At 53.5% G+C, this 25,667-nt stretch overlaps 1 protein-coding gene across 3 annotated transcripts in view; it reads right to left on the minus strand.

Annotated features, from left to right (window-relative positions):
• LOC119953908 (CMP-N-acetylneuraminate-beta-galactosamide-alpha-2,3-sialyltransferase 4-like) overlaps positions 1-5,782 on the minus strand; it is a 232,030-nt gene extending 226,248 nt beyond the window's left edge. Inside the window, exon 1 of one of the 3 annotated variants that reach the window (XM_038778575.1) lies at positions 5,536-5,782. The gene's annotated coding sequence lies outside the window, so the exon portion shown is untranslated. The remainder of the gene's footprint in view (positions 1-5,535) is intronic. The other 2 variants (XM_038778570.1, XM_038778569.1) reach the window with 2 other exon arrangements.
• Between the last annotated feature and the right edge of the window lie 19,885 nt (positions 5,783-25,667).

Consider the following 25,667-nt stretch of genomic DNA (forward strand, 5'->3'; position numbering starts at 1 on the left):
TGTATAGGTCGGAGCCGCTGGAGAATGAATGGGGAATGGCAGAGTTCCTGGCGGTTTGAAGATTCTTAATGTGGGGGAAGAATTGCGAGAGGATCTGGATGTGCCACTGGGCTTGGTGGAGATTCAGACGGCGTTGAGGTACATGTAGGCTGGGAAAGCACCGGGACTGGATGGACTCCCAGTTGGAATATACAAGAGAATTTCGGATCAGTTGTGTCCATTTTGCTGAGCATGTTTAGGGACTCTTTGGCGCAGGGCGCTCTCCCGGAGATGCTGGACAGGCACCCATCTCCCTGCTCCTGAAAAAAGATAAGGACCCCGCACAGTGTGAATCGTATCGCCCAATCTCCCTTTTAATTTTAGATGCCAAATTATTGGCCAAGGTGTTGGCATTAAGGCCTTGCCTTCCAGAGGTAGTGGGGGATGACCAGATGGGGTTTGAGAAGGGACGGACGTTGTTGTCCAATGTGATGCGGTTGTTGAATGCAGTGCATACCCCTGAGGCCAGGCCAGGATCGGAGATAATCGTATCATTGGATGCAGAGAAGACGTTCAATTGGGTGGAGTGGAGGTACCTCTTTGCGGTGTTGGGATAATTTGGATTTGGCCCTGGGTTTGTGGCGTGGATGCAGCTGCTGCATACAGCTCCATTTGTTAGTGTTTGTACCAGCACCATGAGCTAGGAGTCTTACTGGTTGCATTGGGGTACGAGGCAGGGGTGTCCAATATCACCCTTGTTTGCGTTGGCAATTGAGCCGTTGGCCATTGATTTGAGGGCTTCAAATGCGTGGAGTGGGATTGTTAGAGGTGGGGTGGAACATAGAGTATCATAATATGCAGATGATTTGTTGCTGTATGTGAAGGACCCGGGGTCGCCTATACAGAATATTATGGGTGGAGCTTTGATGACTTCTCAGGTTACAAGTTGAACATAGGGAAGAGTGAATATTTTGCGGTTGGGGAGGGGAGTCTCGGATTGTGTGGGGGGTTACCGTTTCAGTTAACAGGGACTAGTTTTCGGGGTCTAGCTGGCTGGGGATTGGGCGCAGCTCTGTAGGTTGGATTACACGAGCCTGGTGAGTAGAGTTAAGGGGAACGTACAGAGATGGGTGGGATGGTCTATTATCTTTGGCGGGCCGGGTCCAATCAAGTTACGGTGAACATCTTGCCGAGATTTTTGTGTTTATTACAGTGTCTCCTGGTGTTCCTGCCCAAGTCTTTTTCCCAAAGGTTCGAGCGGCTTATTTCTGGCTTTATTTGGGCGGGTAAGGTCCCGAGGATTCAGAGGGGGGTCCTTCAGAGGAAGAGACAGGCAGGGGTCTAGCGCTGCCAAACTTGCTGCTTTATTACTGGGTGGCCAACACGGAGAAGGTGTTGGGGTGGTGCAGAGACCCGGGGGCTCTCTTGTTCAGATGGAGTATGGGTCATGTAGAGGGGCAAGCTTGGGGCATTGGGCGCGGTGCCAAATCCATTGGTGCCGGAAAGGTACTCGGCAAACCCAGTGGTGTTATCCACGTTCAAAATATGGAGGCAACTCAGCCAGCATTTTAAGCTGGGGACAGCCTCGAGTCTGGCTCCTATTTGTGAGAATGAGCGACTTATTCCTGAAAGGGCGATTTGCAAGCCTCTTGCAAAAAGGAGAAATCTGGGCTGTCAGGCTCGGACATGTTTATAGAGCCATAGAATCATAGAATCCCTACAGTGCAGAAGGAGGCCATTCGGCCCATCGAGTCTGCACCGGCCCATGGGAAGACCACCCTACTTAAGCCCACACCTCCACCCTACCCCGTAACCCAGTAACCCCACCTAACCTTTTGGACACTGAGGGACAATTTAGCATGGCAAATCCACCTAACCTGCACATCTTTGGACAGAGAAAACCCACAGGGAGAAAGTGCAAACTCCACATAGACAGTCACCTGAGGCTGGAATTGAACCGGTGCCCCTGGCGCTGTGAGGCAGCGGTAATAACCATTGTGCCACAGAGCCGCCCGCTTCTATGTATTTGAATTGGCCTGTCCTCCGGTATCTGTACAGGCGAAACATCTATACTCTAAGTTATCTATCAAAATAGGTTTGATCAATTTCTGTGAGTTTTTTACCCCATAAGTACCATGACAAAAAGATCCATTAATGATAGACTATTTGAAACAATGTATATCTCTTGTTGCACAGTATATTTACTCACAGGACTATCTGATGAATCAAAGCAGCCAAAAGTGCATGATACAAAAATCAAATGTCCATATTATACTGGACCTTTCGGACTGCATCAAAATTGGTGGCAGGTATATTGTACATTGTATATTGGTGGCAGGTTATTCAGGCACAATTACAATTACATTTCCAGGCTTATAATTCCAGCCAGCTTCCCATCTCAGGCATTCTCACACAACCTGAACTTGACACCACTACTGATTAAAGCTGCACTTAGAAAGTGCTCAGTGAATGTATTTATACATTAAAATGGAGTTTAAAATGATGCTTTGAGAGTGTAGATATTCCTGCTATCGAAACATTCAAACTTCACTGTCAACAGACATGTGCTGGTCTTTTCTGACTGCCGGTTAGGCAGTATAAAGGAGATTTTCCTCGCTGCAAATCAATGTTTTCAGCACTGGACTCAAGGCTGTGAGTATAGTATAAATTCAGTGTAAAAGTTGATTGGGTGTGTGAGCACCTCTCGACATGCACCTCAACGTCCTGTTTAGTTGAGTCTTTATCAACTTCTCCTACAGACCTGTGATTTTCAAAAGCCTTTTTCTCGATTAGCTTTGTAGGAAATTATTGTTTGTTTGTCATGTTCCTTTTGTTACAATTTGCAGGCAGCCCTTAAAGCACCGCACCAGTCCAGCTTGGAAGGGCAGAATAACGGGACAAGTCATAGTAAGTGCCAGCGAGAAATAAACAAATTAAAAAGTCAACTTGCTGCCAACTGAGGGTTGGCATGTGCCTTACAAGGAGGCACAAGGCGGTGATGGTGATGTGGATTGGGGCAATCCAGATGAAGAGGCCTGTCGGTATGGGGATTGAGAGTGGGAAGTAGAATGTGACCGGGGCTGGGGTGATCCACCTCCACAATATAACAATAAGCTGGCATTCCGAATGTGATCATGGCTGATAATGGTCCTTGTTTAGATTGCTATGAGTGGACTGAATTTGCATGGCAGTATGATTTCCAACATGTAACCTCCAGTCCTCGCTACCCTCAGTCAAACATCAAGGCTGAAAAGGGCTTAATATCGTTAAACAGCACCTTAAAAAAAGCACTAGACAGCCACGAATACACCTATCTCATGCTCCTACGCTTTCGTACGGTACTACTAGCCAATGGGCTCTTGCCTGCTCTGATGCTGATGAACAGGCAACTGAGAACAACTTTACCTCATATTCCTCGAGGGCCAGTGAACCACACGTTAGCAAGACAATTAACTTCTCTAAAAAGGAGGCAGAAGGGATTCTATGATAGGTCTGTGAAAAGACTTCAACCTCTACAGGATATAGTGAGAATAGAAGATTCCAAAGGAAATTGTTGGTCTAAGCAGGCGAAGGTACTGCGACAAACAAGTCCAAACTCATATCTCATCATTACGGATGAAGGTGCTGTCTTGAGAAGGAATAGAAGAGCTTTGCTCAAAGTCCGGCAACTGATTGTGATGCAATCACCAGAAGAAGCATGCAACAGTCCTAAAACATCTGAAGAACATACAGTGCAACATACGGAACAAATACAAGAGGAATATACTTCTGTCATGATATGCACTCATGCACGTAATGAGATACAGACACAATCAACAAACACTAAAGAAGATAAAGTCACTGTGCAAGTTCAACAGCCACTCAGAAGATCAACAAGGCTAAGGCGTAAACCCGAAAGACTGAACTTGTAACAGACTGTAAATAATCCGAAGGTGTAAATTATGCATATCATGTGAATTATAAAAATAATCTGATGCATGTAAATAATTTCATTTTCCAAAGGAAAGGGGATATGATATGCATAAAGCAATTCTGTACATAATATTATATACGACCTCCAGCCACCAGGTGGCAGTGTGAACCTACCACCTGACTCTATCCGGGGAGTTGGGAGTAAGTTGTATTGAAGGATAGACAGATTTTGCAATAGCTCTATTATAGTTATAATAGTTAATTAGTGTCAGTAGTTTATTATTTTATTTATCCTAGTTATCTTTATCACACAGTTGGGGCCTCACGGTAGCATGGTGGTTAGCATCAATGCTTCACAGCTCCAGGGTCCCAGGTTTGATTCCCGGCTGGGTCACTGTCTGTGTGGAGTCTGCACGTCCTCCCTGTGTGTGCGTGGGCTTCCTCCGGGTGCTCCGGTTTCCTCCCACAGTCCAAAGATGTGCGGGTTAGGTGGATTGGCCATGCTAAATTGCCCGTAGTGTAAGGTTAATGGGGGGATTGTTGGGTTACGCGTATACGGGTTACGTGGGTTTAAGTAGGGTGATCATTGCTCGGCACAACATCGCGGGCTGAAGGGCCTGTTCTGTGCTGTACTGTACTGTTCTATGTTTGGGGCAGCAGGGTAGCATGGTGGTTAGCATAAATGCTTCACAGCTCCAGGGTCCCAGGTTCGATTCCCGGCTGGGTCACTGTCTGTGTGGAGTCTGCACGTCCTCCCCCTGTGTGCGTGGGTTTCCTCCGGGTGCTCCGGTTTCCTCCCACAGTCTAAAGATGTGCGGGTTAGGTGGATTGGCCATGCTAAATTGCCCGTAGTGTCCTAATAAAAGTAAGGTTAAGGGGGGGTTGTTGGGTTATGGGTATAGGGTGGATACGTGGGTTTGAGTAGGGTGATCATGGCTCGGCATAACATTGAGGGCCGAAGGGCCTGTTCTGTGCTGTACTGTTCTATGTTCTATAAATTGCTTCATGATAAATTATTTAAACTAGATGTTCTATAGTTCATCATTCTTATCAGCCAGTCTACAGAACATGACATTCGTATCGTATTTCAGAGAGTTGGTCACTGTTTGCAGTTATAGGGGGTGTAGAAACGGTTTAACCGGGGCTGGGTGGGTGTGTGGGCGGGCGTGGTGAGTAAGTAGGCAGGGTTCTTGTTTCTTGGATTGATAAGACGTTTTGTGAGTTTTTTTGGGGGGGTTTGCATTTGGTTAAGGGTTATTATTTGTATTTTTCTGTAATTTTGTATAAAATGCTAAAACTTTAATAATAACATTTAAAAAAATAAAACGATCTGCTGAGATCGTCCAGCGTTTCCTGCTTTTGTTTCTTTCCTTCCTTCAACTAGTGCTGAACTCTTATTATAAAAACCTGAAAACTACGGAGCCACATCCTGTTTTTGAAATGGCAGCACAATCATTGCACACAAACCACCTTCAGTTTCTGTATTATATGGAGAAAGGGAAGTATATTTGAATTTAAATCTGAAGGACTTGTGCCTCTTCTTTTAGTTCACGTGAAAGCCCCAAGGTGGTTTAATTAGGTGGTTTGGATGAAGATATTCCTAGAAGACGAATATGTGACATCTGCAAGTGTTGCAACACTTACCTCATAACAGTCGGGTCCACTGTCGTCGAGAAGCTTTGATCCAATAGCCAGACTTGTTGAGCGATTCCTAGAAGCAGGACGACATTCATGAGGAAATAAAGGGAAACTAAAAGGGGCGGGTGTGATTCTCAGAGGGAGATCCAGAAACGGGAGAAACTTGATTATGCTTATGGTGACATGCTGAAGTTTCAAAGCAGCAGACACGAACCCAAACCTTCCGATAGTCGAGCAGGTGATTCACTCCTATCTCTCATTCTCCTCCGGAGGAAGTCCTGATGAGCGCGCACATGCAATAGGTTTGTGGGTAGTTAAATGTCTGATAACTGATGCCTACCTCATCCCACATTGATGCACAATTTCCTGAGAGTGGTTTCCAAAGCCCATTGCCACACAGGGGCTTGTCCTATACTTACTCAGGTTTTTTTTTAAAGAGGGATTTACTTAGAATCTTTCCTTGCAGGTTTAAAACATGCTCAGGATGTAACGCTGAATAAATCACCAGGAGTGTTGATTCACTCCATAGAACATAGAACAGTACAGCACAGAACAGGCCCTTCGGCCCTCAATGTTGGGGCGGGGCAGTGAGTGAATATTGTTGGAGCGGGGCAGGGGGTGAGTATTGTTGGGGTGGGGCAGGGGGTGAGTATTGTTGGGGCGGGGCACAGGGTGAGTATTGTTGGGGAGGGGCAGGGGGTGAGTATTGTATGCGGGGCAGCGAGTGAATATTGTTGGAGCGGGGCAGGGGGTGAGTATTGTTGGGGCAGGGCAGGGGGTGAGTATTGTTGGGGCAGGGCAGGGGGTGAGTATTGTTGGGGCAGGGCAGGGGGTGAGTATTGTTGGGGCGGGGCACAGGGTGAGTATTGTTGGGGCGGGGAAGAGTGAGTATTGTTGGGGTGGGTCGGGGGTGAGTCTTATTGGGGGGGGGCAGAGGGTGAGTATTGTTGGGGTAGGGCAGGGGGTGAGCATTGTTGGGGTGCGGCAGGAGTGAGTATTGTTGTGGCGGGGCAGGGGTGAGTATTGTTGGGGCAGGACAGGGGGTGAGTATTGTTGGGGCGGGGCAGGAGTGAGTATTGATGTGGCGGGGCAGAGGGTGAGTATAGTTGGGGCGGGGCAGGGGGGTGAGTATTGTTGGGGCGGGGCAGGGGTGAGAATTGTTGGGGCAGGGCAGGAGTGAGTATTATTGTGGTGGGGCAGGGGGTGAGTATTATTGTAGTGGGGCAGGGGGTGAGTATTGTTGGGGCGGGGCAGTGAGTGAATATTGTTGGAGCGGGGCAGGGGGTGAGTATTGTTGGGGCAGGGCAGGGGGGTGAGTATTGTTGGGGCGGGGCACAGGGTGAGTATTGTTGGGGCAGTGCATGGGTTGAGTATTGTTGGGGCGGGGCAGAGTGTGAGTATTGGGGAGGGGCAGGGGGTGAGTATTGTTGGGGTGGGGCAGGGGGTGAGTATTGTTGGGGCAGGGCATGGGGTGAGTATTGTTGGGGCGGGGCACAGGGTGAGTATTGTTGGGGAGGGGCAGGGGGTGAGTATTGTTGCGGCGGGGAAGAGTGAGTATTGTTGGGGCGGGTCGGGGGTGAGTATTATTGGGGCGGGGCAGAGGGTGAGTATTGTTGGGGCGGGGCAGGGGGTGAGCATTGTTGGGGTGGGGCAGGAGTGAGTATTGATGTGGCGGGGCAGAGGGGTGAGTATTGTTGGGGCAGGACAGGGGGTGAGTATTGTTGGGGCGGGGCACAGGGTGAGTATAGTTGGGGCGGGGCAGGGGGGTGAGTATTGTTGGGGCGGGGCAGGGGTGAGAATTGTTGGGGCAGGGCAGGAGTGAGTATTATTGTGGTGGGGCAGAGGGTGAGTATTGTTGGAGCGGGGCAGGGGGTGAGTATTGTTGGGGCAGGGCATGGGGTGAGTATTGTTGGGACAGTGCATGGGGTGAGTATTGTTGGGGCGGGGCACAGGGTGAGTATTGTTGGGGCAGTGCATGGGGTGAGTATTGTTGGGGCGGGGCAGAGTGTGAGTATTGGGGAGGGGCAGGGGGTGAGTATTGTTGGGGCAGTGCAGAGTGTGAGTATTGTTGGGGCGGGGCAGCGGGTGAATATTGTTGGAGCGGGACAGTGGGTGAGTATTGTTGGGGCGGGGCAGGGGTTGAGTATTGTTGGGGCGGGGCAAAGGATGAGTATTGTTGGAGAGGGACAGTGGGTGAGTATTGTTGGGGCGGGGCAGCGGGTGAATATTGTTGGTGCGGAGCAGTGGGTGAGTATTGTTGGGACAGGGCAGGAGTGAGTATTGTTGGGGCGGGGCAGGAGTGAGTATTGTTGGGGCGGGCAGGGGGGTGAGTATTGTTGGGGCGGGGCAGGAGTGAGTATTGTTGTGGCGGGGCAGACGGTGAGTATAGTTGGGGCAGGGCAGGGGGTGAGTATTGTTGGGGCGGGGCAGGGGGGTGAGTATTGTTGGGGCGGGGCAGGGGTGAGAATTGTTGGGGCAGGGCAGGGGGTGAGTATTGTGGGGGTGGAGCAGGAGTGAGTATTGTTGGGGCGGGGCAGAGTGTGAGTATTGTTGGGGCGGGGCACAGGGTGAGTATTGTTGGGGTGCGGCAGGCGGTGAATATTGTGGGGGTGGGGCAGAGGGTGAGTATTGTTGGGGCGGGGCAGGAGTGAGTATTGTTGGGGTGGGGCAGCGGGTGAATATTGTTGGAGCGGGACAGTGGGTGAGTATTGTTGGGGTGGGACAGTGGGTGAGTATTGTTGGGGCGGGGCAGCGGGTGAATATTGTTGGTGCGGAGCAGTGGGTGAGTATTGTTGGGACGGGGCAGGTGTGAGTATTGTTGGGGCGGGGCAGGAGTGAGTATTGTTGGGGCGGGCAGGGGGGTGAGTATTGTTGGGGCGGGGCAGGAGTGAGTATTGTTGTGGCGGGGCAGACGGTGAGTATAGTTGGGGCAGGGCAGGGGGTGAGTATTGTTGGGGCGGGGCAGTATTGTTTGGGTGGGTCAGGGGGTGAGTATTGTTGGGGCGGGGCAGGGGATGAGTATTGTTGTGGTGGGGCAGAGTGTGAGTATTGTTGGGGCGGGGTAGGAGTGAGTATTGTTGGGGAGGGGCAGGGGGTGAGTATTGTTGGGGAGGGGCAGGGGGTGAGTATTGTTGGGGCGGGGGGTGAGTATTGTTGGGGCGGGGTAGGAGTGAGTATTGTTGGGGCAGGGCAGGGGTTGAGTATTGTTGGGGTGGGGCAGGGGGTGAGTATTGTTGGTGTGGGGCAGAGGGTGAGTATTGTTGTGGCGGGGCAGAGGGTGAGTATTGTTTGGGGGGGCAGAGGGTGAGTATTGTTGGGGTGGGGCAGGGTTGAGTATTGTTGGGGTGGGTCAGGGGTGAGTATTGTTGGGGTGGGGCAGGGGTGAGTATTGTTGGGGCGGGGCAGGGGGTGAGTATTGTTGGGGCGGGGTAGGAGTGAGTATTGTTGGGGTGGGGCAGAGGGTGAGTATTGTTGGGGAGGGGCAGAGGGTGAGTATTGTTGTGGCGGGGCAGAGTGTGAGTATTGTTGGGGATGGGCAGGGGGTGTGTATCGTTGTAGCGGGGCAGGGGGTGAATATTGTTGGGGCGGGGCAGAGGGTGAGAATTGTTGGGGTGGGGCAGGGGTTGAGTATTGTTGGGGTGGGGCAGGGGTGAGTATTGTTGGGGCGGGGCAGGGGGTGAGTATTGTTGTGGCGGGGCAGGAGTGAGTATTGTTGGGGCAGGTCAGGGGTGAGTATTGTTGGGGCGGGGCAGGAGTGAGTATTGTTGGGGCGGGGCAGGAGTGAGTATTGTTGGAGAGGGGCAGTGGGTGAGTATTGTTGGGGCGGTGCAGGGGTGAGTATTGTTGGGGCAGGTCAGGGGTGAGTATTGTTGGGGCGGGGCAGGAGTGAGTATTGTTGGGGCAGGTCAGGGGGTGTGTATTGTAGGGGTGGGGCAGGGGGTGAGTATTGTTGTGGCGGGGCAGGGGTGAGTTTTGTTTGGGTGGGTCAGGGGGTGAGTATTGTTGGGGCGGGGCAGGGGATGAGTATTGTTGTGGTGGGGCAGAGTGTGAGTATTGTTGGGGCGGGGTAGGAGTGAGTATTGTTGGGGAGGGGCAGGGGTTGAGTATTGTTGGGGAGGGGCAGGGGGTGAGTATTGTTGAGGCGGGGCGGGGGGTGAGTATTGTTGGGGCGGGGTAGGAGTGAGTATTGTTGGGGCAGGGCAGGGGTTGAGTATTGTTGGGGTGGGGCAGGGGGTGAGTATTGTTGGGGCGGGGTAGGAGTGAGTATTGTTGGGGAGGGGCAGGGGGTGTGTATCGTTTTGGCGGGGCAGGGGGTGAATATTGTTGGGGCGGGGCTGAGTGTGAGTATTGTTGGGGTGGGGCAGGGGGTGAGTATTGTTGTGGCGGGGTAGGAGTGAGTATTGTTGGGGCGGGGTAGGAGTGAGTATTGTTGGGGTGGGTCAGGGTGTGAGTATTGTTGGGGCAGGTCAGGGGTGAGTATTGTTGGGGCGGGGCAGGAGTGAGTATTGTTGGGGCAGGTCAGGGGTGAGTATTGTTGGGGCGGGGCAGGAGTGAGTATTGTTGGGGCAGGTCAGGGGGTGTGTATTGTAGGGGTGGGGCACGGGGTGAGTATTGTTGTGGCGGGGCAGGGGGTGAGTATTGTTGGGGCGGGGCAGGTGATGAGTTTTGTTGGGGTGGGGCAGAGGGTGAGTATTGTTGGGGCGGGGCAGAGTGTGAGTATTGTTGGGGCAGGGTAGGAGTGAGTATTGTTGGGGAGGGGCAGGGGGTGAGTATTGTTGGGGAGGGGCAGGGGGTGAGTATTGTTGAGGTGGGGCGGGGGGTGAGTATTGTTGGGGCGGGGTAGGAGTGACTATTGTTGGGGCGGGGCAGAGTGTGAGTATTGTTGGGGCGGGGCAGGGGTTGAGTATTGTTGAGGTGGGGCAGGGGTGATTATTGTTGGGGCGGGACAGGGGGTGAGTATTGTTGAGGCGGGGTAGGAGTGAGTATTGTTGTGGCGGGGCAGGGGATGAGTATTGTTGGGGTGGGGCAGAGGGTGAGTATTGTTGTGGCGGGGCAGAGGGTGAGTATTGTTTGGGCGGGGCAGGAGTGAGTATTGTTGGGGCGGGGCAGAGGGTGAGTATTGTTGGGGTGGGGCAGGGTTGAGTATTGTTGGGGTGGGTCAGGGGTGAGTATTGTTGGGGTGGGGCAGGGGTGAGTATTGTTGGGGCGGGGCAGGGGGTGAGTATTGTTGGGGCGGGGTAGGAGTGAGTATTGTTGGGGTGGGGCAGAGGGTGAGTATTGTTGGGGAGGGGCAGAGGGTGAGTATTGTTGTGGCGGGGCAGAGTGTGAGTATTGTTGGGGATGGGCAGGGGGTGTGTATCGTTGTAGCGGGGCAGGGGGTGAATATTGTTGTGGCGGGGCAGAGGGTGAGAATTGTTGGGGTGGGGCAGGAGTGAGTATTGTTGGGGTGGGGCAGGGGTGAGTATTGTTGGGGCGTGGCAGGGGGTGAGTATTGTTTTGGCGGGGCAGGAGTGAGTATTGTTGGGGCAGGTCAGGGGGTGTGTATTGTAGGGGTGGGGCAGGGGGTGAGTATTGTTGTGGCGGGGCAGGGGTGAGTATTGTTTGGGTGGGTCAGGGGGTGAGTATTGTTGGGGCGGGGCAGGGGATGAGTATTGTTGTGGTGGGGCAGAGTGTGAGTATTGTTGGGGCGGGGTAGGAGTGAGTATTGTTGGGGAGGGGCAGGGGGTGAGTATTGTTGGGGAGGGGCAGGGGGTGAGTATTGTTGGGGCGGGGGGTGAGTATTGTTGGGGCGGGGTAGGAGTGAGTATTGTTGGGGCAGGGCAGGGGTTGAGTATTGTTGGGGTGGGGCAGGGGGTGAGTATTGTTGGTGTGGGGCAGAGGGTGAGTATTGTTGTGGCGGGGCAGAGGGTGAGTATTGTTTGGGAGGGGCAGAGGGTGAGTATTGTTGGGGTGGGGCAGGGTTGAGTATTGTTGGGGTGGGTCAGGGGTGAGTATTGTTGGGGTGGGGCAGGGGTGAGTATTGTTGGGGCGGGGCAGGGGGTGAGTATTGTTGGGGCGGGGTAGGAGTGAGTATTGTTGTGGTGGGGCAGAGTGTGAGTATTGTTGGGGCGGGGTAGGAGTGAGTATTGTTGGGGAGGGGCAGGGGTTGAGTATTGTTGGGGAGGGGCAGGGGTGAGTATTGTTGAGGCGGGGCGGGGGGTGAGTATTGTTGGGGCGGGGAAGGAGTGAGTATTGTTGGGGCAGGGCAGGGGTTGAGTATTGTTGGGGTGGGGCAGGGGGTGAGTATTGTTGGGGCGGGGTAGGAGTGAGTATTGTTGGGGAGGGGCAGGGGGTGTGTATCGTTTTGGCGGGGCAGGGGGTGAATATTGTTGGGGCGGGGCTGAGTGTGAGTATTGTTGGGGTGGGGCAGGGGGTGAGTATTGTTGTGGCGGGGTAGGAGTGAGTATTGTTGGGGCGGGGTAGGAGTGAGTATTGTTGGGGTGGGTCAGGGTGTGAGTATTGTTGGGGCAGGTCAGGGGTGAGTATTGTTGGGGCGGGGCAGGAGTGAGTATTGTTGGGGCAGGTCAGGGGTGAGTATTGTTGGGGCGGGGCAGGAGTGAGTATTGTTGGGGCAGGTCAGGGGGTGTGTATTGTAGGGGTGGGGCACGGGGTGAGTATTGTTGTGGCGGGGCAGGGGGTGAGTATTGTTGGGGCGGGGCAGGTGATGAGTTTTGTTGGGGTGGGGCAGAGGGTGAGTATTGTTGGGGCGGGGCAGAGTGTGAGTATTGTTGGGGCAGGGTAGGAGTGAGTATTGTTGGGGAGGGGCAGGGGGTGAGTATTGTTGGGGAGGGGCAGGGGGTGAGTATTGTTGAGGTGGGGCGGGGGGTGAGTATTGTTGGGGCGGGGTAGGAGTGACTATTGTTGGGGCGGGGGCAGAGTGTGAGTATTGTTGGGGCGGGGCAGGGGTTGAGTATTGTTGAGGTGGGGCAGGGGTGATTATTGTTGGGGCGGGACAGGGGGTGAGTATTGTTGAGGCGGGGTAGGAGTGAGTATTGTTGTGGCGGGGCAGGGGATGAGTATTGTTGGGGTGGGGCAGAGGGTGAGTATTGTTGTGGCGGGGCAGAGGGTGAGTATTGTTTGGGCGGGGCAGAGGGTGAGTATTGTTGGGGTGGGGCAGGGTTGAGTATTGTTGGGGTGGGTCAGGGGTGAGTATTGTTGGGGTGGGGCAGGGGTGAGTATTGTTGGGGCGGGGCAGGGGGTGAGTATTGTTGGGGCGGGGTAGGAGTGAGTATTGTTGGGGTGGGGCAGGGGGTGAGTATTGTTGGGGAGGGGCAGAGGGTGAGTATTGTTGTGGCGGGGCAGAGTGTGAGTATTGTTGGGGATGGGCAGGGGGTGTGTATCGTTGTAGCGGGGCAGGGGGTGAATATTGTTGTGGCGGGGCAGAGGGTGAGAATTGTTGGGGTGGGGCAGGGGTTGAGTATTGTTGGGGTGGGGCAGGGGTGAGTATTGTTGGGGCGTGGCAGGGGGTGAGTATTGTTGTGGCGGGGCAGGAGTGAGTATTGTTGGGGCAGGTCAGGGGGTGTGTATTGTAGGGGTGGGGCAGGGGGTGAGTATTGTTGTGGCGGGGCAGGGGTGAGTATTGTTTGGGTGGGTCAGGGGGTGAGTATTGTTGGGGCGGGGCAGGGGATGAGTATTGTTGTGGTGGGGCAGAGTGTGAGTATTGTTGGGGCGGGGTAGGAGTGAGTATTGTTGGGGAGGGGCAGGGGGTGAGTATTGTTGGGGAGGGGCAGGGGGTGAGTATTGTTGGGGCGGGGGGTGAGTATTGTTGGGGCGGGGTAGGAGTGAGTATTGTTGGGGCAGGGCAGGGGTTGAGTATTGTTGGGGTGGGGCAGGGGGTGAGTATTGTTGGTGTGGGGCAGAGGGTGAGTATTGTTGTGGCGGGGCAGAGGGTGAGTATTGTTTGGGAGGGGCAGAGGGTGAGTATTGTTGGGGTGGGGCAGGGTTGAGTATTGTTGGGGTGGGTCAGGGGTGAGTATTGTTGGGGTGGGGCAGGGGTGAGTATTGTTGGGGCGGGGCAGGGGGTGAGTATTGTTGGGGCGGGGTAGGAGTGAGTATTGTTGGGGTGGGGCAGAGGGTGAGTATTGTTGGGGAGGGGCAGAGGGTGAGTATTGTTGTGGCGGGGCAGAGTGTGAGTATTGTTGGGGATGGGCAGGGGGTGTGTATCGTTGTAGCGGGGCAGGGGGTGAATATTGTTGGGGCGGGGCAGAGGGTGAGAATTGTTGGGGTGGGGCAGGGGTTGAGTATTGTTGGGGTGGGGCAGGGGTGAGTATTGTTGGGGCGTGGCAGGGGGTGAGTATTGTTGTGGCGGGGCAGGAGTGAGTATTGTTGGGGCAGGTCAGGGGTGAGTATTGTTGGGGCGGGGCAGGAGTGAGTATTGTTGGGGCGGGGCAGGAGTGAGTATTGTTGGAGAGGGGCAGTGGGTGAGTATTGTTGGGGCGGTGCAGGGGTGAGTATTGTTGGGGCAGGTCAGCGGTGAGTATTGTTGGGGCGGGGCAGGAGTGAGTATTGTTGGGGCAGGTCAGGGGGTGTGTATTGTAGGGGTGGGGCAGGGGGTGAGTATTGTTGTGGCGGGGCAGGGGTGAGTTTTGTTTGGGTGGGTCAGGGGGTGAGTATTGTTGGGGCGGGGCAGGGGATGAGTATTGTTGTGGTGGGGCAGAGTGTGAGTATTGTTGGGGCGGGGTAGGAGTGAGTATTGTTGGGGAGGGGCAGGGGTTGAGTATTGTTGGGGAGGGGCAGGGGGTGAGTATTGTTGAGGCGGGGCGGGGGGTGAGTATTGTTGGGGCGGGGTAGGAGTGAGTATTGTTGGGGCAGGGCAGGGGTTGAGTATTGTTGGGGTGGGGCAGGGGGTGAGTATTGTTGGGGCGGGGTAGGAGTGAGTATTGTTGGGGAGGGGCAGGGGGTGTGTATCGTTTTGGCGGGGCAGGGGGTGAATATTGTTGGGGCGGGGCTGAGTGTGAGTATTGTTGGGGTGGGGCAGGGGGTGAGTATTGTTGTGGCGGGGTAGGAGTGAGTATTGTTGGGGCGGGGTAGGAGTGAGTATTGTTGGGGTGGGTCAGGGTGTGAGTATTGTTGGGGCGGGGCAGGGGGTGAATACTGTTGGGGCGGGGCAGGGGGTGAGTATTGTTCGGGCGGCCAGGGGGTGAATATTGTTGGAGAGGGGCAGTGGGTGAGTATTGTTGGGGCGGTGCAGGGGTGAGTATTGTTGGGGCAGGTCAGGGGTGAGTATTGTTGGGGCGGGGCAGGAGTGAGTATTGTTGGGGCAGGTCAGGGGGTGTGTATTGTAGGGGTGGGGCAGGGGGTGAGTATTGTTGTGGCGGGGCAGGGGTGAGTATTGTTGGGGTGGGTCAGGGGGTGAGTATTGTTGGGGCGGGGCAGGGGATGAGTATTGTTGGGTGGGGCAGAGGGTGAGTATTGTTGGGGCGGGGCAGAGTGTGAGTATTGTTGGGGCAGGGTAGGAGTGAGTATTGTTGGGGAGGGGCAGGGGGTGAGTATTGTTGGGGAGGGGCAGGGGATGAGTATTGTTGAGGTGGGGCCGGGGGTGAGTATTGTTGGGGCGGGGTAGGAGTGACTATTGTTGGGGCGGGGCAGAGTGTGAGTATTGTTGGGGCGGGGCAGGGGTTGAGTATTGTTGAGGTGGGGCAGGGGTGATTATTGTTGGGGCGGGACAGGGGGTGAGTTTTGTTGAGGCGGGGTAGGAGTGAGTATTGTTGTGGCGGGGCAGGGGATGAGTATTGTTGGGGTGGGGCAGAGGGTGAGTATTGTTGGGGTGGGGCAGGGTTGAGTATTGTTGGGGTGGGTCAGGGGTGAGTATTGTTGGGGTGGGGCAGGGGTGAGTATTGTTGGGGCGGGGCAGGGGGTGAGTATTGTTGGGGCGGGGTAGGAGTGAGTATTGTTGGGGTGGGGCAGAGGGTGAGTATTGTTGGGGAGGGGCAGAGGGTGAGTATTGTTGTGGCGGGGCAGAGTGTGAGTATTGTTGGGGATGGGCAGGGGGTGTGTATCGTTGTAGCGGGGCAGGGGGTGAATATTGTTGGGGCGGGGCAGAGGGTGAGAATTGTTGGGATGGGGCAGGGGTTGAGTATTGTTGGGGTGGGGCAGGGGTTGAGTATTGTTGGGGTGGGGCAGGGGTTGAGTATTGTTGGGGCGTGGCAGGGGGTGAGTGTTGTTGTGGCGGGGCAGGAGTGAGTGTTGTTGTGGCGGGGCAGGAGTGAGTATTGTTGGGGTGGGGCAGGGGTTGAGTATTGTTGGGGTGGGGCAGGGGTGAGTATTGTTGGGGCGGGGCAGGGGGTGAGTATTGTTGGGGCGGGGTAGGAGTGAGTATTGTTGGGGTGGGGCAGAGGGTGAGTATTGTTGGGGAGGGGCAGAGGGTGAGTATTGTTGTGGCGGGGCAGAGTGTGAGTATTGTTGGGGATGGGCAGGGGGTGTGTATCGTTGTAGCGGGGCAGGGGGTGAATATTGTTGGGGCGGGGCAGAGGGTGAGAATTGTTGGGGTGGGGCAGGGGTTGAGTATTGTTGGGGTGGGGCAGGGGTGAGTATTGTTGGGGCGTGGCAGGGGGTGAGTATTGTTGTGGCGGGGCAGGAGTGAGTATTGTTGGGGCAGGTCAGGGGTGAGTATTGTTGGGGCGGGGCAGGAGTGAGTATTGTTGGGGCGGGGCAGGAGTGAGTATTGTTGGAGAGGGGCAGTGGGTGAGTATTGTTGGGGCGGTGCAGGGGTGAGTATTGTTGGGGCAGGTCAGGGGTGAGTATTGTTGGGGCGGGGCAGGAGTGAGTATTGTTGGGGCAGGTCAGGGGGTGTGTATTGTAGGGGTGGGGCAGGGGGTGAGTATTGTTGTGGCGGGGCAGGGGTGAGTTTTGTTTGGGTGGGTCAGGGGGTGAGTATTGTTGGGGCGGGGCAGGGGATGAGTATTGTTGTGGTGGGGCAGAGTGTGAGTATTGTTGGGGCGGGGTAGGAGTGAGTATTGTTGGGGAGGGGCAGGGGGTGAGTATTGTTGGGGAGGGGCAGGGGGTGAGTATTGTTGAGGCGGGGCGGGGGGGTGAGTATTGTTGGGGCGGGGTAGGAGTGAGTATTGTTGGGGCAGGGCAGGGGTTGAGTATTGTTGGGGTGGGGCAGGGGTGAGTATTGTTGGGGCGGGGTAGGAGTGAGTATTGTTGGGGAGGGGCAGGGGGTGTGTATCGTTTTGGCGGGGCAGGGGGTGAATATTGTTGGGGCGGGGCTGAGTGTGAGTATTGTTGGGGTGGGGCAGGGGGTGAGTATTGTTGTGGCGGGGTAGGAGTGAGTATTGTTGGGGCGGGGTAGGAGTGAGTATTGTTGGGGTGGGTCAGGGTGTGAGTATTGTTGGGGCGGGGCAGGGGGTGAATACTGTTGGGGCGGGGCAGGGGGTGAGTATTGTTCGGGCGGCCAGGGGGTGAATATTGTTGGAGAGGGGCAGTGGGTGAGTATTGTTGGGGCGGTGCAGGGGTGAGTATTGTTGGGGCAGGTCAGGGGTGAGTATTGTTGGGGCGGGGCAGGAGTGAGTATTGTTGGGGCAGGTCAGGGGGTGTGTATTGTAGGGGTGGGGCAGGGGGTGAGTATTGTTGTGGCGGGGCAGGGGTGAGTATTGTTGGGGTGGGTCAGGGGGTGAGTATTGTTGGGGCGGGGCAGGGGATGAGTATTGTTGGGTGGGGCAGAGGGTGAGTATTGTTGGGGCGGGGCAGAGTGTGAGTATTGTTGGGGCAGGGTAGGAGTGAGTATTGTTGGGGAGGGGCAGGGGGTGAGTATTGTTGGGGAGGGGCAGGGGATGAGTATTGTTGAGGTGGGGCCGGGGGTGAGTATTGTTGGGGCGGGGTAGGAGTGACTATTGTTGGGGCGGGGCAGAGTGTGAGTATTGTTGGGGCGGGGCAGGGGTTGAGTATTGTTGAGGTGGGGCAGGGGTGATTATTGTTGGGGCGGGACAGGGGGTGAGTTTTGTTGAGGCGGGGTAGGAGTGAGTATTGTTGTGGCGGGGCAGGGGATGAGTATTGTTGGGGTGGGGCAGAGGGTGAGTATTGTTGGGGTGGGGCAGGGTTGAGTATTGTTGGGGTGGGTCAGGGGTGAGTATTGTTGGGGTGGGGCAGGGGTGAGTATTGTTGGGGCGGGGCAGGGGGTGAGTATTGTTGGGGCGGGGTAGGAGTGAGTATTGTTGGGGTGGGGCAGAGGGTGAGTATTGTTGGGGAGGGGCAGAGGGTGAGTATTGTTGTGGCGGGGCAGAGTGTGAGTATTGTTGGGGATGGGCAGGGGGTGTGTATCGTTGTAGCGGGGCAGGGGGTGAATATTGTTGGGGCGGGGCAGAGGGTGAGAATTGTTGGGATGGGGCAGGGGTTGAGTATTGTTGGGGTGGGGCAGGGGTTGAGTATTGTTGGGGTGGGGCAGGGGTTGAGTATTGTTGGGGCGTGGCAGGGGGTGAGTGTTGTTGTGGCGGGGGCAGGAGTGAGTGTTGTTGTGGCGGGGCAGGAGTGAGTATTGTTGGGGTGGGGCAGGGGTTGAGTATTGTTGGGGTGGGGCAGGGGGTGAGTATTGTTGTGGCGGGGCAGGGGTGAGTATTGTTGGGGTGGGTCAGGGGGTGAGTATTGTTGGGGCGGGGCAGGGGATGAGTATTGTTGTGGTGGGGCAGAGTGTGAGTATTGTTGGGGCGGGGTAGGAGTGAGTATTGTTGGGGAGGGGCAGGGGGTGAGTATTGTTGGGGAGGGGCAGGGGGTGAGTATTGTTGAGGCGGGGCGGGGGGTGAGTATTGTTGGGGCGGGGTAGGAGTGAGTATTGTTGGGGCAGGGCAGGGGTTGAGTATTGTTGGGGTGGAGCAGGGGGTGAGTATTTTTGGGGCGGGGTAGAAGTGAGTATTGTTGGGGAGGGGCAGGGGGTGTGTATCGTTTTGGCGGGGCAGGGGGTGAATATTGTTGGGGCGGGGCTGAGTGTGAGTATTGTTGGGGTGGGGCAGGGGGTGAGTATTGTTGTGGCGGGGCGGGCGGTGAGTATTGTTGGGGCGGGGTAGGAGTGAATATTGTTGGGGCAGGGCAGAGTATGAGTATTGTTGGGGCGGGGCAGGAGTTGAATATTTTTAGGGTGGGGCAGGGGTGAGTATTGTTGGGGCGGGGCAGGGGATGAGTATTGTTGGGGTGGGGCAGAGGGTGAGTATTGTTGTGGCGGGGCAGAGGGTGAGTATTGTTGGGGTGGGGCAGAGTGTGAGTATTGTTGGGGTGGGGCAGGGGTTGAGTATTGTTAGGGTGGTGCAGGGGTGAGTATTGTTGGGGCGGGGCAGGGGTGAGTATTGTTGGGGCGGGGCAGGGGTGAGTATTTTTGGGGGAGGGCACGGATGAATATTCTTGGAATTCAGTTTGGGGACGACACCGACTTTCAGTCACAGCTGTCTCCAAAACCCTCAACCATCCCAGAGACACCGAACTCGATTGGGCACTTTAGTGAAAAGGCTCCTGGGGCACGATCTGATGTGGCCAATCCACCTACCCTGCACATCTTTGTATTCGGGGTGTGGGACCCACACAGACATAGGGAGAATGTGCAAAGTCCCCATGCTATTCCGGCAATAGTACTGAAGACTTATGCTCCAGAACTTGCCGCAGCCCTAGACAAGCTGTTCCAATACAGCCAAAACATGACATCTACCCAGCAATGTGGAAAATCGCCCAGGTGTGTCCTCTACACAAAAGACAGGACAAGTCCAACCCAGGCAATTGCTCCCCTATCAGTCTAATCTCCATCATCAGAAGGAGTCATTAACTGTGCTATCAACCAACACTTACCTGCTCACTGGTGCTCAGTTTAGGTTCCGCCAGGGTCACTCAGCTGCTGACCTTATTACAGCCTTGCTTCAAACATGGACCAAAGAACTGAATACCAAAGGTGACGTGAGAGTGACTGCCTTTGACATCAAGGCAGCATTTGACCGGGTATGGCATCAAAGAGCTTTAGCTAAACTGGAGTCAGTGGGAATCAGGGGGGAAACTCTCCACTGGTTGTCGTCATACCTGGCACAAAGGAAGATGGTTGTGGTGGTCAGAGGTCAATCATCTCAGATCCTGGACATCACTGCAGGAGTTCCTCAGGGCAGTGTCCTAGGCCCAACCATCTTCAGCTGCTTCATCAATGACCTCTCTTCCATCATAAGGTCAGAAGTGGGAACGATCACAGATGACTGCACAATGTTCAGCACCATTGGCGACTCCTCAGATAATGAAATAGCTCATTGACAAATGCAGCTAGACCTGGACAATATCTAGGCTTGGGCTGACAAGTGGCAAGTAACATTCATGCCACACAAATGCTAGGCAATGACCATTTCAAACAAGAGAGGATCTAACCATCACTCTTGGACATTCAATGGCATTACCAGAACCAGTCAACATCCTGGGGGTTACCGTTGATCAGAAACTGAACTGGACTAGCCATATTAATACTGTGGCTACCAGCGCAGGTCAAAGACTAGAATCCTACGATGAGTAACTCACCTCCTGACACCCCCAAAGCCTGTCCATCATTCACAAGGCACAAGTCAGGAGTGTAATGGAATACCACCCGCTTGCCTGGATGAATGCAGCTCCAAAAACACTCAAAGATCGGCACCATCCAGGACAAAGCAGCCCGCTTGATTGCCAGTCCTTGCACAAACATTCAAACCCTCCTCCACTGACAAACAGTGACAGCTATGTGCATCATCTACAAGATGCACTGCAGTAACCCACCAAGGTTCCTTAGACAGCATATTTCAAACCCAGGGACACTACCATCTAGAAGGACAAGAGTAGCAGATACCTGGGAACCTCACCACCAGGAAGTTCCCCTCCAAGTCATTCACCACCATGACTTGGAAATATATCGCAGCTCCTTCACTGTCGCCAGGGCAAAATCCTGAAACTCCCTCCCTAACAGCACAGTAGATGTACCTACACATCAAGGACTACACCGGTTCAAGAAGGCAACTCATCACCACCTTCTGAAGGGCAACTAGGGATGGGCAATAAATGCTGGCCTAACCAGCGATGCCCACATCTCATAAATTATTATTTTTTTAAAATCCCGCCCTGCCCCCGGCACTGGCAGAGGCCCCACACCTCCCTTCCCTCCAGCCAGCCATGCCAGCAGCAGGACCGGCAGCCAATTGTCACGCCTCTGGGAACATGCCTTACCTCCGCTCTCTCCCTCAGCAGCCACTGAATTGTTCCCGAATTTCAAAACGACAATTGAACCTCATCAACAGTAATTCCTCCCGCGGAGCTGGAGCGGGAGCCCTGGAGAATACCGGGACGGGCCCGTTAATGAAATGCCAAAGGTGTTTACGTACGTGTGGCATAGAATTCATTCACGCCTCTGTCGAGGCACCGGAGCATGGCATTCCGTCGGGTCGTCCTCGATATTCGGCTGACGCACAATTCTCCGCCCAATCGTGTTTCCCGATTCTGGCGTCAGCTTGATCTGAGCAAAGGACGCCTGTTGTTTGTCCTTTCCCAATATAGCATATGCTACACTTCTAACTGTTGGTGAATGCATGTGTTTCCCGCCCATTGTTTTATATGTTAGAGGCTCTTTGTCCTTCAAATTTTGAACTACAATGTTACCACTTTCAAGGTCAGATATATATCATTTCAAACCTGCTTGATTTTTTTTACCTCGCTCTCCATATGAGCTGGGCACCTAGTTATTGAATTTTTCTGCCAGAGTAATTGCCCAGAAACTCAATGATGGCCTGTCTCATATTAATATCATTGTTAAAATCATAAAGATATTTTTTTTCTAAACAGCCAGATCATGAAAATGCAATCGATGCACTGCCATCAAAACCGTGCCCATTCATTTGGTCGGTGCATCTATCACACAAAATCCTGAAACAATAATGCTGCAATCCCATAAAAACTGATGGTCTAAACTCTGCTTTGCTGTTGGTTGTGATTGATTGAAACAAGGCGCTGCTAGAACTAGTAGACGGCTATATCTATGGGACACGCTGATTCTGACACCTTGATACTCTTCCCAATGGGACAAAGCTCCTTGATGCGGCATTCTAATTGGTCGCTTCCATGGAGACCTACCCTACAGGCTCACCAGTGGCGTTACAAGTTATCAAGTGTAAGAAACACTTCCTGACGGGCTACGTTTTAAATCAACCCTTTTAATCCTGTAAATAATTTTTCAATATCGACCCTGGAAATAAATTGTTCGCACCGCGGCGCCTCCTGGGTATCGGAGTTCTCAGGCTTTAGGTTAAACTGTGGATTGTTCTGGAAAACACAACTCTTAATGTCAACCAATGTAAAACATGGCAATGATTTCCAAATTGAAAGTTGTTGATCACGGTGTTGCATACAACTTTTGAACGCCCATGTCTTGGCCAACGTTCAACTTCCCCCTCACCCGCCTGCTGCATGCGGGGTCAACAAGCAGCACAGATGAAGAGGATGCGGTGCTGGAACAACCTTGGGCTAACTCCACCATGTTGCAGATGAAGTAGGTCCATGAAAATCGCACGGCCTCCACCTCATTTTGCGTCAGTCCCACCAACAGGTCAGAAATAGTAATACCCCGCCCTCACATCCATAGTAAACCCCCCACGCCAATAATGACACACCCACCCAATAGTGGCATCCCCCCATCCAATAGTGACATCTTTCACACCAATAGTAGCCCCTCCACACCAATAGCGACACCTCCCCCACCCCAATAGTAACCCCCCCCCACCAATTGTGGTACCTCCCCCATCCCAATAGTAAACCCCCTACCAATAGTGATACCCCTACCCAATAATGACAACCACCACAACAATAGTAACAACCCCCCCCCCTCAACCCACACACACCAGGAAAAAAAACTAAGCCCTGTTTTTAGCCCTACTGAGGGGGAGAAAATATTGAAAAGAATTGATCAGTTTGAATGTGCGGAATGGAGGGGAAATCACCTTGAAGTTCCAAAATAGTGCAGACTCAACTTGAACACGAAATGATGGGAAGGAATTGAAAGGAAAGAATTGCTTCATTACTTAAATATTATTCGCAGAGATTTAGCTTATTTCTGAATGTGGAAGTTTTTTTCTAGTGTTGTGTGATAACAGTACTATGATAAGGCTGTAAAACCAAAAGTCGAAGCAGCTTCCTGCACAAACCACAGGAGAGACTGGGGTTCAGTGCTGTCCTTTGCTTGGCCTGCAGTATGGGGAAATTCCTAGTCATTTTTAAATTTGCCAGTGAAACCAGGAATCGTGCGCCAACTGGCTGTGTCCCTGTTCATTTCCGTCTCCTTTATTCACGGGATTGTTGTTTGCAATGCTGGTGAGGTTCGAGTCTTTTGGTTGTCGCTAACCAAATGTTGCGGATGGCCAATGAAATGGAGCTGGTTGTATATTACGAATAGTACAAATAGCCATGGTTGGAAAGTTTATCATATTGAAACAAATCTGTCGTTCTTATCCGGTTTGGCCTACATATATTCCAGGCCCACATCAATGCGGCTGACACTTAACCGCCCTCTGAAATGGCCTAACAAGGCTATCAGCTCTAGGGCAATTAGGAATGAGCAACAAATGCTGGCCCAGCCAGCGATATCCACAAACAATGAAAGAATGAAGCTGTTGCACATTCGCCAATATCCTGATGGGTGTATCTCTCTGCCACCCCCTCACTCTACCTTCTCAAGATTGCTCCTTCATAAAATTCCTCACATCCACTTAACTTTACAAGTGCGCCCACCCTTCTCCTTCATGAAAATGAAAATCGCTTATTGTCATGAGTAGGCTTCAATGAAGTTACTGTGAAAAGCCCCTAGTCGCCATATTCCGGCGCCTGTCCGGGGAGGCTGGTACGGGAATCGAACCGTGCTGCTGGCCTGCTTGGTCTGCTTTAAGAGCCAGCGATTTAGCCGAGTGAGCTAAACCAGCCCCTGTCCTTCCTCGTATTGCCAACACTACCCTTTGCCCTGATCCTCATGCAAGTTGATGCCTATCTTTGAGTCGCTGTCACCAAATGCAATACACCCACTGGGTGAAGCTATTACCATTTTACTCACTGCGAGGTCTGTTCTTTCCCCTTTTGGAGGAGAAGAGAGGGAATCAGCGTTAAGCGTTCTGCACATTACCCAGAAATTAGTGTCATCACATACAAGGGTGACGTAATCATTAGTGCCAGCAGACATCCCATCAGTCTTTCCATTTATGTACAGTTGATCTTCAATGTGTCTTTGACAGAGCCCTGGAGGGATCCCAAGAGAAATAAAGCTGAGGCCAGTAGTCTTTTTGACAGTCACTGGTGTCATGCGGCCATTGGGTTCAGAAGGGAGCAAGTTTTCTTCATGGCTGCAGATGTCTGCTACACCTGGCATGTCAACGTCAGCCTGCAGAAGTACGAGGGACTCTGAGAGAGAGAGTCAGCCGAGTCTTGTACAGCCTCTTTCACAGAGAGTGGAGTAATAACCCTCGGATTGCCACTCTGCTCCTATTGTTTTACATTTCTGGATATCTGAACCAAGCCTCTTCAGAGACGTCAAGTATACCTGTTCTCAGGACGCTTCATCATGGGACAAGATCCCTGGGGGAAGCCAAGCCATGCCCCCTCTTTACAGCACTGGCTGGCGTATTTTGGAAAGTCTTCAGTCGCTAACAGAGTGGAAAGCTTTGGGGAATTTAAATAACTTTTCAATGAGTTATGGAATGAGCGTGAGTGAGGTAAGTGGATAGGGTGGGTAGGGTGGCTAGGTGGCAGGATGGATAGGGTGCAAGCTGGGTAGGGTGGTAGGGTAGCAGGTTGGGTAGTGTGATAGGTGGCAAGGGAAATGGTTGCCAGTGGGCACGTAGAAGGGTGGGTAGGGTGGTGAGCTTGGGTCAGCTTGGGTTTCAGGGAGCTCAGAGGGTCAGGAGGGGAATTGGAGAGTTGGGAGGAGTCAGAGTGTCAGGAGAAATTGGAGGGTCAGAAGGGAATCAGAGGGTGGGGTGTCAGGTGATCAGGGGTCAGAGGATCAGGCGGGGATGGATGGTCAAGGATGCGGTCAGCCGGGACAATATGGTGTCAGTTATATAGTTACTCAGGAGTTAGGCATGGCTTTTCTCTGTCTACGATTTCTGGGTAATTATCAAGGTAATTGAGTGGGGGGCAGCACGGTGGCACAGTGGTTAGCATTGCTGCCTACGGCGCTGAGGACCCGGGTTCGAATCCCGGCCCTGGGTCACTGTCCGTGTGGAGTTTGCACATTCTCCCCGTGTCTGCGTGGGTTTCGCCCCCACAACCCAAAGATGTGCAGGTTAGGTGAATTGGCCACGCTAAATTGCCCCTTAATTGGAAAAAATAATTGGGTAATCTAAATTTAAAAAAAAAAAAGGTAACTGAGTGGGAAGATCTGGGGCTGGATTCTCCGCCACCCCCTCCCCCCCCCCCCCCGCCCCCGCCACCCCCCCCAGTCGCGTGTCTCTCGGCAGCGTGCCATTCGCTAGCAGTGGGATTCTCTCTACCCGCCGCTTAGAATTATAGAATTTACTGTGCAGAAGGAGGCCATTTGGCCCAGCGGGTCTACATCAGCCCTTGGAAAGAGCACCCTATTTAAACACATACCTCCACCCTATCGCCACACCTCCACCCTATCCCCATAACCCCAGCTCACCTTTTTGGACACTAAGGGCAATTTATCATGGCCAATTCACCTAACCTGCACATCTTTGGACTGTGGGAGGAAACCGGAGCACCCGGAGGGAACCCACGCACACACAGAGAGAACGTGTGGACTCTGCACAGACAGTGACCCAGCGGGGAATCGAACCTGGGACCCTGGAGCTGTGAAACAACTGTGCTAACCACTGCGCTACCGTGCTTCCCATGGGATTGTCAACGGGATTTCCCACTGAAGCCACCCACGCTGCCAGGAAATCCGTGGGCAAGGGTGTGCTGCCCGTGGGAACAGAGAATCCCAAGTTCCAGAGAATTCCGGCCCTGGAAACTCTGACTCAGAGGTGGAGCTGTTTTCGGAGGTTCCTGAGGAACAGGAGAATTACTTATTAAAATTTCAAACTTTCTGGATAATTCCCACAGACTTCTTATGTTGGGACATCTGAGGAGCCCCAGGCCTGTGACCGTTCAGAGACCAGAAGATCTGAACCACT

The sequence above is a fragment of the Scyliorhinus canicula genome, chromosome 19 (genome assembly GCF_902713615.1).
Source record: "Scyliorhinus canicula chromosome 19, sScyCan1.1, whole genome shotgun sequence".
NCBI lineage: Eukaryota > Metazoa > Chordata > Chondrichthyes > Carcharhiniformes > Scyliorhinidae > Scyliorhinus > Scyliorhinus canicula.